Consider the following 19,248-nt stretch of genomic DNA (forward strand, 5'->3'; position numbering starts at 1 on the left):
AATTTTGAAAAGAGAAAACATAGTATTTGTCTTTCTCTGTCTGATTTATTTCACTAAGCATAACACCCTCTAAGCCATCAGTTTTCAAATAACTCTTTCATCTGAAAGTCAAGAAAATTCCTCTCCTTCCCTCCAAAGCCTCCACCTCCTCCTTCCCCTGGAGGCAGCCGATCCTGCAAAGAGTGGAGCGCTGACTCCTCCCGCTTCCTCACTTCTCCTGCAGTTCACCCAGAGTTCAGTTCTCAGCGTCCTCTAACCTCCCTCTGCTCTATGCCCACGTTACACCATGGCCCAGACTCCTCACATAAGCTCCAGACCCAACCATCTAGTTAATCTCCACTTGAGACATCTCACCCCTACCTCAACTCAACTTGATCCAACAGCAACCTCATCCCAGCCCCCTGGAGCCTGCTAACTCCCGTGGAACCCATAGGTCTCAACGCAGCGTTCCCCTTCTCTGGCCTGTGTTTGATGCTTCCTGGAACTCTGTGCTCTTCCTTTAAAACACCCAACACAGAAGCGATTAAATAACTATTCCTGCTGGAGTACACACAGCCTGTGGATACAGGATGTGAGCTCGATTATCCTGCCATCTCCCGAACTGCAACAGGAATACTCTGACTACACAGAGTCGCAGCCAGGGCAGGGCCTGCACTTGGCCCAGGATGAGGGTGATGCTAGTCATCCGCCAGAACCCTCAGGATTGAACTTGTACTGTGTGATAAGTCGCTTCAGTCGTGTCTGACTCTTTGTGATCCTCTGGACTGCAGAACCCCCCAGGCTCCTCTGTCCATGGGATTCTCCAGGCAAGAATACTGAAGGGGGTTACCATGTCCTCCTCCAAGGGATCTTCCCAACTCAGGGATGGAACATACATCTCTCATTGGCAAAAAACAGGATGCTCAAGTAACTTTCAACTGTGATGAAAAGATGCACCCACAGGTGAACTCTCGGATCTGGACTCAAGGTGGCTTCCTGAGTCCCAAACACTCCCAATGAAATGCTCTGGGCTCCTGAGAGGACTCTGAACAGGCATCCTTCACAGTAGGGTGAATGTGTGATAAGGAGTGATGCCACAGGGAATGGGGAGGCCCGGGGTGAAGGGTCAGAGTGGAGAGGGTGAGGGACAGTGGTTGGGGAGCGGAAAGCAGTGTGTCCGCAGTGATGAGCATCAGGAAAGCTGGTGGGTCCTGGGCTGGCTCAGCATCAGTGGGGAATCAGGTGGCCCTGGGTGACTGAGCTGAACTTCAAGCTTCAACTCCCTGAAATCCAGCTCTGGGCAAGACACTGTTAGGAACTTGGACAGGGATTCAAGCCTCAGCCAGAGGGACAAGAAGTGGAACACAGTCAGGGCAGTGGGCAGGGCAGCCAGACAGATCCTCCGCCACAGATGGGTTAGGCAGATGAGTGGGGCGAATCAGCTCCAGGCATGCCCGGTGGGCGGGGCACAGCACACACCCACTTTGCCCACTGGCACAGAAGGGAACTGATGGGGAAAAACACCTTCCCCGCCAGCAGGCACCATCCTACAGAAAAGCAATCTGGCCACCTCGCTGGAAATGAGGTCTGGATCTGACGATGGCAGATGGGGGTGAGCGGTTAGGCTCTGTAAGAGAGTTTGGAGCTGGAGGGAGGGTGGAGCTCCAAAGTTCCATCATCCAACCTCCACACAATGGCCTGGACCCCCAGTTCCCAGGGACCCTCTTTTGCCCCTTTTCCACTCTCTTATTCCTTTGGTCTTCCTTCCCCCTCAGCCTTTTCCCAATCTGGGGTCCCTTTCTCCCCATACCCCCAAAGCTACACAGAGAGGAGAGGATTATACCATAATGTTTATACCAGCCATCTTGCAAAAGGGGAATATGACACTATTATAACTACACTAGGGACTAAATGGGTTTTCAGGTGTAGCTTCCGAGGTGGCACTAGTGGTAAAGAATCTGCCTGCCAACGCAGGAAACTTAAGAGACACAGGTTTGATCCCTGAGTCAGGAAGATCCCCTGGAGAAAGGCATGGCAACCCACTCCAGTATTCTTGCCTGGACACTACCATGAACAGAGGAGCCTGGTGGGTTACAGTCCATGTTGGTTGCAAAGAGTCGGACACAACTGAAGCGACGCAGCAGCAAGGCATAGCTTAGAGCTTCTTATCTATAACATTTTTCTGGGTAAAAATGCAAAATGAGTTCTAAATATCTGATGTAACTTTCAGTGCACCTGATTTACACCCATATATGACTCTCCCCTCCCAGGCAATATCTTATTACATAAAATCAACATGAAAGACAATCTGACCACACAAATACCAACCATGTAGTGGTGAGAAGCAAAGGAACAGATACACATGCAGTACCAATGAACCTTCATAAGCGTGTGAGGATGGAAGACACCAAACTAGATGCTACAACACATTTACATAAATTATACAGCTATACATTGTATGGGCTTCCCAGGTGGTGTCAGAGGTAAAGAACCTGCATGCCAATGCAGGAGACTTAAGAGACGTGGGTTCTATCCCTGGGTTGGGAAGATCCCCTGGAGAAGGAAATGGCAACTCACTCCAGTATTCTTGCCTTGGAAAACCCACAAACAGAGGAGCCCAGCGGGCTACAATCCATGGGGTCACAAAGAGTTGGACACAACTGAAGCGACTGAGCACGCATGCACAGATGTGTTTCAGATTAAGTAGCAAAGATGTTAGAGGAGGTGCTTTCGAAGGGCCAGGAAACAGGAGTGAGGATCAGGCATGAAGGGAGAAACAGAAAAATGAAGCTCGAGAGGGCGCAGTTCATCACATGCTGTGAGCTCCTCTCCTTCAAGTGGGGACCGTAGCTGTAACATCCTCCAACAACTGCCTCCCAAGGAGATAAAACACTGCAAAACTATATGGAACATCAGCCTTTAGTCATCACAAAATATATACTGCTTCCTGTCCTGGCCAAATGACTTGGCAAAAAATGTCAAGGAACCACTGGAAACGTCCATGAGCACCTTGTGTCCTGGTTCTGGGTGGCTGCAGGAGTGGCTGCTTGTTTGGGGAGGAAGAGAGATGCCATGATGGGGTGATCCTGGTTAATGCGAACACCAGCAAGCGCAGGCACCCGAGAAGGAATGCTTTTCTTGTGGTTTGGGCAGCCAGTAATGGAGAGGGCATTTTTCTCCTCTTTCCTAACAGCTAAGACATATGGGTCCCTTCATGGCCAGACTTGCAAGGAGAAAGGGCAGTTTCCACTTGAACTGCAATCCAACTAATGGGTCCCAGGGAGTAAATCCACAACAAGTTTGGGAACACTTTCTGAGCCTGAAACTATCCACTTGGCCAGCTTGATCGGGCTCCTGCCTTACATCTCCATGTCCTCCTAACCTCTGGCATCTTCCTTTCTCTGTGCTCCTTTCAGAATGGCAAGATCTGTCCAGGAGCCCAGCCCACAACTGGTCACTACTTGCAACTTCTGGTGCAGGAAGCAGGGCACAGAGGCCCAAGGATGGGCACGTGGGACTATCTCATCATCAGAATCCAAGTTTCTGTTCAGGGACTTCTCAAAGGAAATCTTTGCTTTTCACTCCTCCGTTCCAGAAAATCAATATTGGAAGTTCTGTGCACCTGCCTTTTGCTTTACAGTTAAGGACTCGGAGATGGTTAGAGGGGAAGAAGAGGAGGGGCGGAGAGGGTCCTGCTGCTAAGGTGTGACACGGGGACCTGATGACATCAGGGCCCCAGGACAACTCAAGGCCGACCAAGCGCAGTCACTGAGCTAGAAGCCTGGGCTCCTCCCCTGTGCTCACTGGGCTGCAGCTTAGTCCATAACTTGAAGCTCTGTCTGCTGGGGTTAGTGGTCCCAGCAGCATCACGAAACAGCACAACTGAGCAGGCGGCTGCAGTCACAAGACAAGGAGGAAGAGGGGGCGCCTGCAAGAAGGACTCGTCAAGTCGAACTATTACAATAATCGTGAGAAGGAGGGGAAAAAACACTAGCATGTGTTGAGGATTTAGGATATGCCGGGTACTAATGTTTCTGTATTTCAGTAGCCTTTACAATAACCCAAATGTATGGGTACTGATATTCTATTTCATAGATGGAGAAACTAAAGTTTGCAGATGGCTCAGACAGTAAAGAATCTGCCTACATTGTGGGAGACCTGGGTTCGATCCCTGGTTTGGGAAGATTCCCTGGAGAAGGGAATGGCAACCCACTCCAGTATTCTTGCCTGGAGAATCCCATGGACAGAAGAGCCTGGCGGGCTACAGTGCCTGGGGTCGCAAAGCGTTGGACATGACTAAACGACTAACACTTTCACTTTCAAAGTTTGTAGAAGACATGGAACATGTTCCATGAGTTGGTGACAAAGCCAGGACTCAAGTTCACATCTGATTCCCAAGCCTGGGCTGTTATATGCAGCTGTGTGAGCAGCCATAGGGCGGGTCAGGAAGAGCACGGTCCCTTCAAGGAGTCATTCCTCCCTGGGTGGCCCTGCCAACACCAGGAGTGGCTGCACAGCCTGACATTCCGGCCCTGTGTGCACCATGCTCAAGAAAGCCAGCAACAGGGGAAACACAAAGAGGTGCCTGGCAGTGTGGACATGTGCCTTGGCCTCCAGGTCTGTGCACCCCTAGCATGGTTATCACTGGCGATGGGAGGCTGCCCCACCCCAGACCTCACCTCCACTGCCTACCCTGCTTCGGGTTCAGGCTATCCCTGCTATGCAAGCCCCAGGGAGGCCAGCTGGTGAGCAGAGCGTCCTTCTGGCCCCCTGCTGCTCAGAATGGGGCCCCCAGGCCAGCAGCCGGGCAGCCCCAGGAGCATCTCAGACTCTACAGGCACACCTGCAACCTTTGGAGTCAGACCTGTCATTGGAAGAGATGACTCAGATGTACACTCAAGTTGAGAAGCACTGGCCCAGCCCACAACATATAACCTTTTTTCCATCAGCTGCACATGGCCAGCACTGCTCTTTCTCCTGTGGAAACCTGGTCTCAAGTGAGTTTTGAGTCACTATATTACCTCTCCCAACAACATTAGCCTTTTAACAGCTTGATCCTCAGCAAAAGGAATTCCAGGGGTGGGTGGGCAGCCTGCTCTACACCTTGCAATCACACCATCCTTGCAGCCGCCAAACCATCACCATAGAAAGCTGGCCAAGTTTTTCCAGAAACGAACTATATCGTCTCCACACTATGACCACAGACCAGTTTGGGGGACAAAATAAGTATTTCAGGTAGCCAAATTACAAGCCATTGTGATTTGCGCAAGTCTGTCTTCTCTAGGATAATACGTTGAGCAAGAACTTTCAGCAAAGAATAAACTTTATTAAGCTCTAATTGTTCTCCAAAGTAAGCAATAACCCTTAGCAAGAGTAGCAATGATGGTAGGAAAAGGTACGACGTGGGTGGGAAGGGGTCTTTTGAAAGAATGCCTTGAGGGGGTGTTATGAGTCATGACATCCATGATTAGGATGAATCCTTATATATTTAGAAATGAACCCACTCTCAGCTGTCAACACACAGGTTATTATCCTACTGTCACTGGAAACATTTAGGGGCAAAAGAAAAAATATTGGGGGATGAAACAGTACAATAGCTAATGAGGCCTTATAATTAAAGGATATATTTGCTCAAAGGGAAAAGAACGTATCACATCAGTTCTCAAAGGTAATAGCTAAGTAAAAGGTTCTTGGTCTGTTACGTATTATATAGAAAAGGAAAATTATAAAACGGCAATCCACTCCAGTATTCTTGCCTGGAAAATTCCATGGACAGGGGAGCCTGGTGGGTTTCAGTCCATGGGGTTGCAAAGAGTCGGACACAACTGAGCACATGGTAGAATAGATGCCTCTTCTATCGGCCTTTAATGCTTGGTTCATCCTGCTTGATGTTGGGCTTCTCTGTGACAATCCACTTAGAAAGAAGCAAAACTGAAAACTGAGCCACAGCCAGCTTACAAAGCCTGAGTTTTGATTTTCTACAGAATCTCACTGAACTTCTTGAATGACTCAGAACTATCATCAACACCATAAAATGAGAAATAGGACTTCCCTGGGGGTCCAGTAGTTGAGGATCTGCAGGGACATGAGTTCAACCCCTGATCCAGGAGGATTCTCCCATGCCTCGAGGCAACTAAGACCAGGTGCCACAACTACGGAAGCCCGGGCTCCACAACTAAAGCAAGCCCACATACAGTGACCAAGACCCAGCACAGCCAAAAATAAAGAAAGAAATTTTAAAAATAAATAGTTTTATATGAAAATACACATCTCTCAAGCTTTGAATGATCATTGTTGCTGTTCAGTCACTCAGTCATGCCTGACTCTTTGCGACCCCATGGACTTATAGCACACCAGGCTTCCCTGTCCTTCACCATCTCCCAGAGTTTGTCAAACTCATGTCCACTGAGTCGGTGATGCCATTCAACCATCTCATCCTCTGCTGCCCCCTTCTCCTCCTGCCCTCAATCTTTCCCAGCATGAGGGTCTTCTCTAATGAGCCGGCTCTTCCCATCAGGTGGCCAAAGTACTGGAGCTTCAGCTTCAGCGTCAGTCCTTCCAATGAATATTCAGAGTTGATTTCCTTTAGGATTGATTGGTTTCATCTCCTTCCTGTCCAAGAGACTCTCAAGAGTCTTCTCCAGGACCACAATTCAAAAGCATCAATTCTTTGATGCTCAGCCTTCCTTATGGTCCAACTCTCACATCTGTGTATGACTACTAGAAAAACCATAACTTTGACTGTACAGACCTTTGTCAGCAAAGTGATGTCTCTGCTTTTTAATACACTGTCTAGATATGTCATAGCTTTCCTTCCAAGGAGCAAGTGTCTTTTAATTTTGTGGCTGTAGTCACTGTCCACAGTGATTTGGGAGCCCAAGAAAATAAAGTCTGTCACTGTTTCCACTGTTTCCCCATCTATTTGCCATGAAGTGATGGGACCAGAAGCCATGATCTTAGTTTTTTGAATGTTGAGTTTTAAGCCAGCTTTTTCATTCTTCTCTTTCACCCTCATCAAGAGGCTCTTTCTATGATCCAACAGATGTTGGCAATTTGATTTGAATAATCATAAAGTCAAATAAAATACATCTTGACAGTTTATTCTAAGTAGCACCCAAATGTACGACTGGAATGGAAACAGTGATTATATTTGACGTTTCAACAACATACTGCTTGTCTTCATCTACATCCCACTGTGTTTAAGAAAAAAAGGGTGGGGAGGGATTTAGCACCACAAATCCTAAAAGATGTAAAGAAAACAGCAATATGAAATTACCCAAGAGCAAAAACAAACAAACAGAAGGAGTGAAAGGAAAATTATCAGTAGTGATGAAATCTTGAGCTCACAGGGAAGTTTGCACACAAAACAGAGGTGGATGAAGGTCTAACACTTGCACAATGTAGCCATAAATCGGCTTCCAGTAGCCAATAATCAAGACGGAAGTGGGTCCCATCCCAGTGTCCATATGTTTTGTTTAGTTTTGCTTTTAATGCCCCCAATGAAGCACAATTATTTCAGGGACTAAAGGGATTTCTCAAATGGATCTTCTTAGGGGAACACTCTGGAAGGTGATGGACAACATCCTGAGTGAGGGGCACAGTTCTAACAAAACACCCACAGGGACCATAAAGTTTCATAAACCAGAGCAGGGACAGACAGAGTACCTCTTGTGACATCACCACACAGCATCTCAGGCCAGCTCTGCAGCCAGACTCCAAGGGAACCAACCCTGCACCTACTGAGTGCTCACCTGTGACCATGAGTCATAGGGTCAGGAGGCTATAAAACATCCCCGAGCTTCCGTTCCCTCTTCTAGAAAACAGGAGCCTCCCCTATGAGGTTGTAGTGAGGATGAAATGAGTTAATAGTTGAAAAGCGCTTAGACCGGTTTCTAGCCTAGGAAGTCTGTTAGCATTCAATTCACCTTATAGGTGCATAAAAGTTGAGGTTCTTGCAACTTCCCTGATGGTTCAGTGGGAAAAAATCTGCCTGCCAATGCAGGAGACACGGGTTTGATCCCTGATGGGGGAAGATTCCACACGCCGAGGAGCAACTGAAGCTCCTTCACCACAACTACTGAGCCTGTGCTCCAGAGCCCAGGACCTGCAACTACTGAGCTGGAGCACCCTGAAGCCCACGATCCACCACAAGAGAAGCCACCACAGTGAGAAGACTGTGCACCGCCACAGAACAGCCCCCGCTTACTGTAACTAGAGAAAGCCTTCGCGCAGCAACGAAGACCCAGCTCAACCAAAAATAAAATAAATACATAAAAACTTGAGGTTCTCAAGTCTAAATTATTCATCTGTGAAGCAAGGTGTTATTCCTCTTGCTTCATCTTGTGAAGCAGATGTTGAAGAATTTTCTAAGACTCATAGCAGAACTACCGCAAGGAAGAGGACGGCAGAACTCCTCAGCACCCATTTTTCTGAATGTTTCAATGAATACTCTAAATGTAAATGAGCAGAAGTCCAGCTTTTTCACTAAATCCTCAGTATGTTCCAAACTGCAAGGAATAAATGTTTTACTATCTCCTGCATTATGTATGGCTTTTTGTGTGTGAGGGACGTATGAAAACTGAGCAGATACGCTAAGGAATTTCTGCTCATTTATTCGTACATTAAATACATTAATTCTATGCACTAGGTGTTCTCGATAGAAAGGAACAGAATGCTGTTCCTTATTTGATAGTCATAATTCAACTGAACCCTCTCCCTCTCCCCTCCCTTACATTATATGTACTTTTTAAAAATGTACAGTTAGTCACCTCCTCAATAATTTCCTTTCATTCTTTCAGAGATGACAGTTGGAAGATTTTAGTCAATTTCCACCAGTCAAAAGCATCCTTTGAAAGTCAAGAGTGGGGCTTCTCTGGTGGTCTAGTGGTTAAAAACCCTCTTGCCAATGCAGGAGACACAGGTTAGATCCCTGGTCCAGGAAGATCCCACGTGCCTTGGAGCAACGAAGCCCATGCATCACAACTACTGAGCCCACGTGCCTAGCGCCTGCAGTCTGCAACAAGAGAAACCACAACAAGCCTGTGCGCTGCAACAAGAGAGTAGCCCCCTCTTGCCACCACTAGAGAAAAGCCCACACGGCAACGAAGACTCAGCGCAGCCAACAATAAATAAATAAATCTTAAAAAAAAAGTCAGCTGATGTCACTCAAGCCCCACCCAGCCTGAGACAGATAATCTACTAGAACAAAGGAACTTTGGAAAGTTTCCTAAAGGAGATTTTTACAAAGAAGTGAGCAGAGGTGACAGATAAGAGCATCTCAGAGCCCTTCCCTCTCCGGACCTGACCGGCAAGGATAAGAAGCAGATACTGGAGCTGAGACAGAGCTGTGGCTGCAGGAGCCAAACCCCTCAAGAGAAGCACTGAGATCCTGCATCAGTGGGGAATAGACACCCCCGCCTCACTCCCCTCCTGTCCTTTGAGCACGTACTTGTGTGCACATCCCACTGGCCAGACTCTGCCAAGAACCCGAGCTCAAAGAGAATATGATGCTGCCACTAAGGCCAGCTGCTTCAGGCCCTGAGTGGGATGGGGAGTGTCTGGAGGGAGAGAGGGAAATCATTCAGGTCATAGAGGCTCGGGGTTACAGTCTGAAACAATTAGCAAACACATCTTGAACTGGCTAATCAAGTCTGAGCCAGAGAAGAGGCCACAGAAAGGAGAAGCAGACTTCAGGACTAGCATCAACAACCTTCAAGAAAAATGACACTTAATGGTCTAGAGCGGCGCTACTCAAAGTGTGGTCCCCAGACTCATCCACTCAGCAACAAGGACAGAACCCAACGGCGAGCGGGAGAAATCTTCGTGACAATTGAAAAGAAAAAATTGTTGAATCTAATTTTTAAATGAGGCTTGTATTTTGAGGACATCCCTGGTACCTCAAATGGTAAAGAATCTGCCTGCATGCAGAAGACCCAGGCTCAATCCCCGGGTCGGGCAGATGCCCTGGAGAAAGAATTGGCAACCCACTCCAGTATTTTTGCTTGGAGAATTCCATGGACATAGGAGCCTGAGGGGCTACAGTTCATGGGATCGCAAAGAGAGGGATACGACTGAGCAACTTAACTTCTTTATTTTGGAAGTCTTTATGCTTTATTTTTCAATTCACTTTTCTATGAATTCATTTTAATTGAATTTTACAAAGGCAGTGGTCTGCGACAGTTTAGAAATGTTTGTTTTTAAAAAACAGGTCCTTTGTCACAGACACAGAGAGGCATGGTCTAAGCAGTGCTTCTCGAATCTTCATGTGCCCTTGGGTTGGGTGGTGGTTTGTGCAGCCTCAGGGACAGTAGGGGGCACACACGGGCCGGAGGGAATGACAAGAGAAAGGAGGAAAGCAGAGGCTAGGGCTGGCTGGGAGAGTCATAAAACGAATTCAAACCACAGCATCCTAGCAGTGGAGGCAAGCCCAGCAGCCAGGGCAAGGTGTCAGCCCCGCCTGTCCTCAACACCAGGCCCTTTCAGGTCCAGCCCTGCCCAGGCCTGAGCAGAGCTGGGGAGATGCCCTCGCCCTGAAACACCGGAATTTATAAAACGGCTGCCTTCACCCAGTCTCCCTGCCCTGACCTCCCTCCGCAGTTAAGAAGGCTACACTCTGTTCTCCTTGCACCCTACCTGATCTCAGCCATGCCTTGGGCTCTGCTCTCTCCCCCTGATGCTACCTGACCCCTGGCTCTGCCCACCAGCAACCTCTGATAAGAGACCTCAGCCTGAATTCACTCCGCTGGGACCTCCCGGATGTGGTGACGCAGATCCTGAATCAGAAAGAATACAGTGCATCCTTCTGCCCCCCAGGCTCCAAGGTCCCAGTGTGCCTCCTCCATCTCACCAGAGCTCCTGGGACTCCATGTGCTTAGAACTACTCACGTGAGGATGGCAAGAGGCTCCTGCGCCAGGGCAATCATGAGAGGCAAGGGAAAGACCTCAGCATTCACTCCAGTTATTCCATGATGTTGAGAAACTGTGAAGGTAAACCTGCAATCTCATTGCTCAGGAAGCTTAAAGCATATGGCTCAGAGCTTGTCATGGACGATGCACCGAGTCAGGAAATTCCTACATGGCAGAGCATCTACATTAGGGGTTTGAGAGTTAAAGAGGAATGCAAATAGCACTCAACGGACCTTGCCGTTGAGTCAGAGAGACAAAGAGCGTGAAGCAACTCATCTGCAGGCTACATGCCAAGGAGACCTCGTGTGGAAGAGTGGCAGGAACCATGGATGGGGTGGAGGGGCGTGAAGTCGGGGCCCCCTGGTCTGGAGGGAGCTACAGGGTCCCAGGAAGTAGGACATCGATGCTGCCTGCATCGCGAATCCACATGGGGACCAGGCCATTGGGCAGGGCTGGATCCAGTCAGGAAGCCTGGTCCTGATGGAGCCCCAACCCTCCCACCCAGCTCCTCAGGCCACCACTCTGGGGCTGGAAGGGCGGCCGGGGACCCACACAGCACCCCTCCTGAAGGCGGGCAGTGACCACAGGAAAAGGAAGTGGTTTGATTTGATTCCTGTTTTTCTCTAAAAGAAGGAAATGCAATGGAAGAATGGAAAGGGAAAAACAAAAGTGAAGAGAAACCACAGAAACAGGAGTAGGGAGAGGAGAGGTTTCGGGAAGAAAAGAGTAAAGGAAGATGCGTGGTGACACAGGGAGGCTCCAGGGTCACCGGCGGAAGGAGGGCCAGAGGCTCTGGGGGACAGCGGGCAGTGGAAAGGAGGGGCCGGGGCCAGGGCTCCCCAGAGACATTATATTTAACTCAAACTCTCATTAGAACCACTGTGAAGAATTCACAAAATTCAGTTTTTCCTTATATACGCTTGCCAATAATAGTAATAGGAAAACTGCCATGACTGAAAGCCAAAATATGCCTGAAATCATGAAAGTTTCACAAGGGAAGAAACAATTTTCAAGATTCGCTAAAGAATAAAAGAGGCTCTTTTAAAATTTTTTTTCCATTTACTGGACATTTTTCTGATTCTGTTGGCATTTAAAGATCTCTAGCAGGCTGACCTCATTCCAGGAGGAGCTGGTCAGAAGCTTATATTTTTGGGGAATGGAAGACGTCAGGAAGCTCCAAGTAAGCTTTTCCATCAACACGTCCAATTCCACCGGGAATAACTATGCCTTTTGTCATCACTGTATTGAGCTCTTCTTTATTCCCCAAAAGGAAAGATTTTCCCAATTGCTTTACTGTTTTTCTAACTCTAAAAGTAATACATGTGCTCAGTGAAAAAATACAGATATAAACAGCCAACATGAATTGAGTTCGCATAGTGTGAGAGGCATAATTTTAAGAATTTTAATTTTAACAAATTTTTATTTATTTATTTTAACTTTTGCCCACACCTTGTGGTATGTGGGATCTTAGTTCCCTGACCAGGGATCAAACCCACAATCTCTGCATTGGAAGGGGGAGTCTTAACCACTGGACCACTGGGGAAGTCATTTTAAGAGCTTTTCTATATTACATTATTAATTCCTCCCAACAACTTTATGAGGGTGGTTCGAGGTTCATCCCCAGGTCTCAGATAAGAAACTGACTCCAAGACATTAGCTAGAGGGCCCAGCATCACACAGCTAGAAAGTTCTGGAGCCAGATTTGCACCTGTGTAATAATTCAGAGCGATAGATCTGAATCACACTGTAAATTGGATTCACAGAAGAAAGTAAAATTCACCAATAATCCCTCCATCCAGAGAAAGTCCTCTTAGCATTTTAAATACCCTCTTGCCTGACTTTTTGCTTTGCTCATACCATACTATATATACAGCATACCTAAAGTTTGATTATTTTTTCTTTACACTATATCACAAACATCTGTCAGATCAATAAAGACTGCCCCCCTGTGTCAGCCTTCCTATGGTTGCCAATTAATCCATTCGATGCATCAGTGCTCTTACTGGATGTGCGATTGCTGTTTCCCATGTTATCTAATTATGAACAATGCTCCCAAGAATATCTTTGCTTAAACATTTTGAGCATTTATCTCCTGCATTGGCAGGCAGGTTCTTTACCACTAGTGCCACCTGGGAAGCCAAACATTTTGAGAATTTACCTCATTATTTTCTTAGGATCAATTTCTAGAAGTATTAGTTCCATGACAAAAATAGATAACAATTTGTTAAGATGCAAATATTCTAGGAAGCTTCAGTACTGAGCTTCCAGAACTTTATTGGAATAGATTGATAGATCCTTCACTCACTTGGAAGAGATAGGCAGTGTAAGCTTATTGGAAGCCTAGAAGAGGAGAGCGGGAGGGATGTCAATGACAACTTCTCTAAGTAATAACAGTAATAGTCTACGCCTGCATAGTGCTTCACAAGAATCAAAGCATGTTCACATACATTGTTCATAAGCGTCTCCAGCCATAGCAGGGAGCCTCCACCACACACGGAGAAGACCCTGCCAGGATGCCCCAACCCCAGACTGTCTGGGTTCCGTGCCTCAGTCTCTTACCCACCCTGACCATCACCATGGGACCAAAGGCTGGCACAGCAGCCTAGACCCTTCCCAAGAAGCCAAGTGGCTCTCCTCTGGTCAATTCCCAGTTCCACGTAATTCCATACCAGTACCTTGGCATGCCATCTTCCTTACGTCTTCTTAACTGCATGGCCAACCCTCAAAGAAATAGGATTAACCTTTTCTGGAAAGCACTGAGGGCTTTGGTTCTGTTTATTTTTGTCTTGGCAGCAGGAGCCATGACCCTTGGAGTTCTTGAGCAATGAACCTCATTGTATATTTGCCGTCCAGCTCTTTGAGAGATAAATTCCATGTGGGCTGATGGACAGCTGGAGGGTGTGGGGGGCTAGCCCTCTAGTGCCTCCTCCTGGACCATAGGCCTCATCTTCTCGCGGGAGACCAAACCCTGGTATCACCCTTCCTAACAAGAAAAACCGCTCTGACCACTCTGCAGTGGCCGTAATCCTGACACATAAGCAAATGCCAGAGTCACAATAGTGTGTGACTCAGGGTGACCTGGTAAACGTCACCAGTGAAGTCACAGTGACCTCTGTTCAGCACTTGATCATATTCACTTGTATCATATTAACTTGTAGTGAGTTTGGGAGAAAATTCCAGTAGGAAAGTGTTGCTCTTTTCTAGTACACTTTCCGTTTCCTGCTTCTGATTCTTGGTTTATGTTGTCTGACTACAGCCTACTGAATGTTTGGGGTAGAAACATATTTTACTCACTTTCTGTTATGTCTGTTTTACTTGTGGCGCTGGTTAAATGAGAACTAGCAAATGTAAATGTTAGGGATATTTAAAAAATACAGCAGAGCTGTTCATGGTTAGAGCAAGACATATAACAAATGGGATAATATAAAAAGAACACTCTTGAAATTTTTCTTTCCATTTAATTCATAACATTTTTGGGATGGACGTTCCAGGACTTTTTAAGTCCATGGATAAAAAGAATAATATTATATGCTCCTTGACCTTAAGGACTCTTGAGAGTCCCTTGGACAGCAAGGAGATCAAACCAGTCCATCCTAAAGGAAATCAGCCTTGAATATTCATTGGAAGGACTGATGCTGAAGCTGAAGCTCCAATACTTTGGCCACTTAATGTGAACCTGATTCATTGGAAAAGACCCTGATGCTGGGAAAGATTGAGGGCAGCAGGAGGAAAAGGGAGCAGCAGAGGATAAGATGGTCAGCATCACTGACTCAATGGACAGAGTTTGAGCAAACTCTGGGGGATAGTGAAGGACAGAGAAGCCTAGCATGCTGCAGTCCATGGGGTCAAAAAGAGTCGGACACAACTTAGCAACTGAACAACAACTTTAAGGAGCTCACGGTGTAATGGGCCTACATGACATAGCATATATAGCAAGTGCCAGGGAAGGTTTCCAGCAGGTGATACCTGAGTTACCTGGGAAAGGAGGTAGCCAGAACAGGTGGGGAGCAAAGGTATTCCTAGGAGCCATGAACAGCACCCAACAAGGTCACAAAGCAGAAATGTCACAGAGGGTTTGAAAGTGAAAGTGTTAGTCACTCAGTTGTGTCCAACCCTGTAGACAGTAGCCTGCCAGGCTTCTCAGTCCATGGGATTCTCCAGGCAAGAATACTGGAGTGGGTTGCCATACTCTCCTCCAGGGGCTCTTCCCAAACCAGGGATCAAACCCAAGTCTCTTACATCTCCTGCATTGGCAGGAGGGTTCTTTACCCGCTGAGCCATCCGGGAAGCCCCATGGAGTGTTTAGGGAATTACAAATAGGTCCCTGCTGATGTGGTACGGAGTCTGCAGGGGAAAGCGACATCTAGAAGAGAGACTGGTGAAAAGGCGGAAGTAGATTGTGCAGAAGGCCTTATACGCCAACCCGAGAAACTTGGGCTTTATTCTGAAAGTAGCAGGGAACCGTGAAAGGATATTAAGCAGGGAGAATGACATGTTTAAATCTTTGTTTTGCTCAGGAAACAATGAGAAAGATTGATGGGTAGATGCATGGAAAACCACCAACCTCAATCATTTCTACTGTTCCTGCTGCTCCTCATCACATCTTTCTGTGCCATGAATTCCTGCAGGACAAGGGGAGGGAGCCAAGAGCAGAGGCGGGGAGATGGGTTAGAAGCCATCACAGCAAAGAGCTGTCAGAGGCCAATACGAGGGTAGCAGTAGTGCAGTATCAGTGGAGAGGAAGAATGGGACTCCAGGATATGAAGAAGCAAGACGTACTTTTTGTCCTACATCTTAGCAAGGTGGCGGTGGTCACAGCTCCTCTCCTGGCTTTGCTATGCCACCCAAGGATGACAAGAAGAAGAAAGATGCTGGAAAGTCAGCCAAGAAAGACAAACATCCAGTGAACAAATCAAGGGGCAAGGCCAAAGAGAAGTGATCCAAAGGCAAAGTTCGGGACAAACTCAATAACCTAGTCTTATTTGACAAAGCAACATCAGACAAACTCTGTAAAGAAGTTCCCAACTATAAGCTTATAACTCCAGCTGTCGTCTCTGCGAGACCAAAGATTCGTGGTTCCCTGGCCAGGGCAACCCTTCAGGACCTCTGTAGTAAAGGACTTATTAAACTGGTTTCAAAGCACAGAGCTCAAGTAGTTTACACCAAAAACACCAAGGGTGGAGAGGCCCCAGCTGCTGGTAAAGATGCATGAATAGGACCCCACCAACTGCACATTTTGAAAAATGAAACTTCAAGAAGCAAGAGGTAATACTTAAATGGTAAGAAGGGGTGGGAGAAGAAGTACAGGAACATAGAAGAGACTCAGTGAGCAGAGTGCTGGTAAACTGGCTCCTAGAAAGAAGCCCTGATGTGTAATATTGACCAATTCCTCTGGTGTAAATGCTCCCACCAGGACCGATGTCAGAACTGGGAAGAGATACACGGTATCAGCTTTCACCATCTCAAGCAGCCCCTGTAGGGCACAGAAGAGACAGCTTTGTGCTTAGAAAGCTTGCTTCCTTCTAGAGCAACAGCTGGGCTACATTTTCTGCCCGCCCCTGTAGTTAGTCTGAGTCTCTGAACCATTGTTTGGAGTGGAGTGACCTGGCCAGGATAAGTTATGCTTCAACTCTTACATCAATGAGAAATAAATCAGCATTGTGTTTAGCCACTAGAGTCAGGATCTGTTTCAATCTTAAGTAATCTTAGGAAATAATCTTAATCCATGGAGTCAATGTTGATTCAATTTTATGGCTTGAGGAAATAGGTAGATGGTGGAAAAATACATCAATTGAGAAAAAGATATTGCAAACAGGCAACATGGCCAGAGAATAAGCAGTTTTTAGTTGAGAAACTATTTCTCAGACATTATTTTCTATAATAGTGTTTAAAGTTCTTAGAATCTATCAACTAATGTAAATTACCAATGTTTGGGACAGTGATTCAGAGAACTAAGCAAAACTGACATCTCAGAATTCTACTCTTGCTGTGGATCCACTCTGCCTCCTTGAGTTTTTCACACATAAAAAGAAAATGCCAGATTGTCAGATTCTCCCTAGTGTATAAGTTCCTTAAAAAGCACTTCAAAGGCAAATTGCCACTTTAGGTTATTTCAGTAGCATAAAGGGTAAAATTACATCCTCAGTAGCCCCAGAGGATTTTATCGGTCCTTGTTTTTCTCCCACTAACAAATGATCGGCCTTCAAGGGTTGAGTCTCATGATTATATGTTCATTAATAGAATATTTGTTAATTACAAATTTGCTCTAAGATCTGTATCTTCTAAGTATGTTATTGCTCTAAAATACTTAAATGATATGGCAAAGAGAACCAATTATCCTAAGTGGAACCAATGATCTAATTAATGTCAGGGCCAAGGCTGGTCCACTCTCCCCAGAGATTTGATCTCACAGCAGTATGCTTTCACTGACACCAGAGAAATCGAGGACAACCCTGAGTCATCCTTGGCTCATTCTACATTCATTCAACAAATATTTATTGAGCATCTACTATGTGCTGAACACTATGCAAGATGTTGAGAGCAGAACATTTTGTAGCGAACACAGAAAGACATTATCCCCAGCTTCCTGAAGCTTATAGGCTAGAGGATTCCTAAGAAATCTAGAACATTGGGTCAAATCCAAGAGCCATCCACTTTCTGGATTGAACTGTATTCACCCAGGGACCCAACTGAGTCAGACTCTTCATGACTCTTAGTGACCCAAGCATCCCAAGAACCAATTTAATCTCCAAAGCCCACGTGCTTATTATGAAGCATCAGAAACTAGCCCAGGCCTTCCTCCCATCTGAGTCAGAACTGACGAAGGTTACAAAGAATGTTTTGGATTCATCCACCAAAGTTTAGTAAAAGTTGAAGAGGAAGGGGTGGGGGGGAAGCTCCTAGAAGGCACCTGCAAACTAAATTCACTCTCAGATGCATCTGGATCTATGCTAAGTTCATGAAGAAAATAGGTAGACTAATGGGAAATTTCCCTGTGACCCCTTTTTTCTTCTTTAAAAGTTATAATGCTGTTTCCTTGGTTACTCTTAAGCTGGGAGCTTTAGAAACATTTTCTTCTGGATTTCCTCTACTTTGTTGATATTCAGTCACTAAGTTGTGTCCAACTCTTTGCAACCACTTGAACAGCAGCTCACCAGGCTTCCTTGTCCTTCACTTTCAGAGTTTGCTCAAACTTACGTCTGTTGAGTCAGCCATCCAACCATCTCATCCTCTCTCTTCTCCTCCTGCCTACAATATTTCCCAGCATCAGGGTCTTTTTCAATGAGTCAGCTATTTATATCAGGTGGCCAAAGTGTTGGATCTTCAGCTTCAACATCAGTTCTTCCAATAAATATTCAGGGTCGACTTCCTTTAGGATGACTGGTATGATCTCCTTGCTGTCTAAGGGGCTCTCAAGTCTTCAACACCACAGTTGGGAAGCATCAATTCTTCAGTGCTCTGCCTTCTTTATGGTCCAACTCCCACATCTGTACAGGACTACTGGGAAAGCCACAGCTTTGATTACATGGACCTTTGTTGGCAAATTGATGTCTCTGCTTTTTAATATGTTGTCTAGGTTTGTCATAGTTTTTCTTCCAAGGAGCAAGCATCTTTTAATGGCTGCAGTCGGTATTTTACATAATTTGTTCATAGTGTTTGCTTATGCAGACACCCAGGAGGGTTTCCAGGCCTCAGTCTAGGCCTCTTTCTTCCCTGTCTTAGTTTGAAAGTGTTAGTCACTCAGTCATGTCCAGCTCTTTGTGACCCCATGGACTGTATCCCGCCAGGCTCCTGTGTCCATGGAATTCTCCAGGCAAGAATACTGGAGTGGGTTGGATCCCTTCTAAAACCAACTCAGAGACAAAAGCTTGGGCACAGGTAGCTTATTTAGGAGTTGATCTCAAGAAGCATAAATGAGAGTCAAAGGGACACAGAGGAGGGAGAAGAGCCAGTGACTAAAGTGTTAATAGGCAGATTCCACCAAGGCCAACTGGGGCTCCATCCTGCTGCAGACACTCTGAAGAACTGTGTCCTCAAGAAAGCTCCTCGGAACTGTCCCAAGAAGTGGCAGAGAAATGAGGGGATTTTCCACTAGCTCCTGTATCTGGGTTGAGGGTTGCCCTTCAGGGCATTAAATCCTGCACTTCCTAGCTGCTCTGAACACAGGCTAAGAAAACTCCCAGGGCCTGGGACGAGCCCTCGGGCGGGACGCAGGGCATCACGTGGAGGCCCTGGAGATGGTACACGTGTGAACGGGCACAGGAACCATCCTCTGTGCTGCCCATTCAGAGGGAGATTGGGGGCTGAGGGCAGAGCTGCCCTCACAGCCTTGCCTCTAACAAGGCCCAAGGACTGTCTCAGGCG

The 19,248-nt window shown here is 46.6% G+C and overlaps 1 protein-coding gene and 1 pseudogene across 5 annotated transcripts in view; one reads left to right on the forward strand and one right to left on the reverse strand.

Moving 5' to 3' along the window:
- LAMA3 (laminin subunit alpha 3) overlaps positions 1-19,248 on the reverse strand; it is a 257,192-nt gene that overhangs the window by 206,576 nt on the left and 31,368 nt on the right. The window lies entirely within an intron of this gene.
- On the forward strand, positions 15,667-16,110 carry LOC145534899 (small ribosomal subunit protein eS25 pseudogene; annotated as a pseudogene).

This window comes from Giraffa tippelskirchi, chromosome 14, assembly GCF_054371585.1.
Source record: "Giraffa tippelskirchi isolate mGirTip1 chromosome 14, T2T-mGirTip1v1.2.pri, whole genome shotgun sequence".
Lineage (NCBI taxonomy): Eukaryota > Metazoa > Chordata > Mammalia > Artiodactyla > Giraffidae > Giraffa > Giraffa tippelskirchi.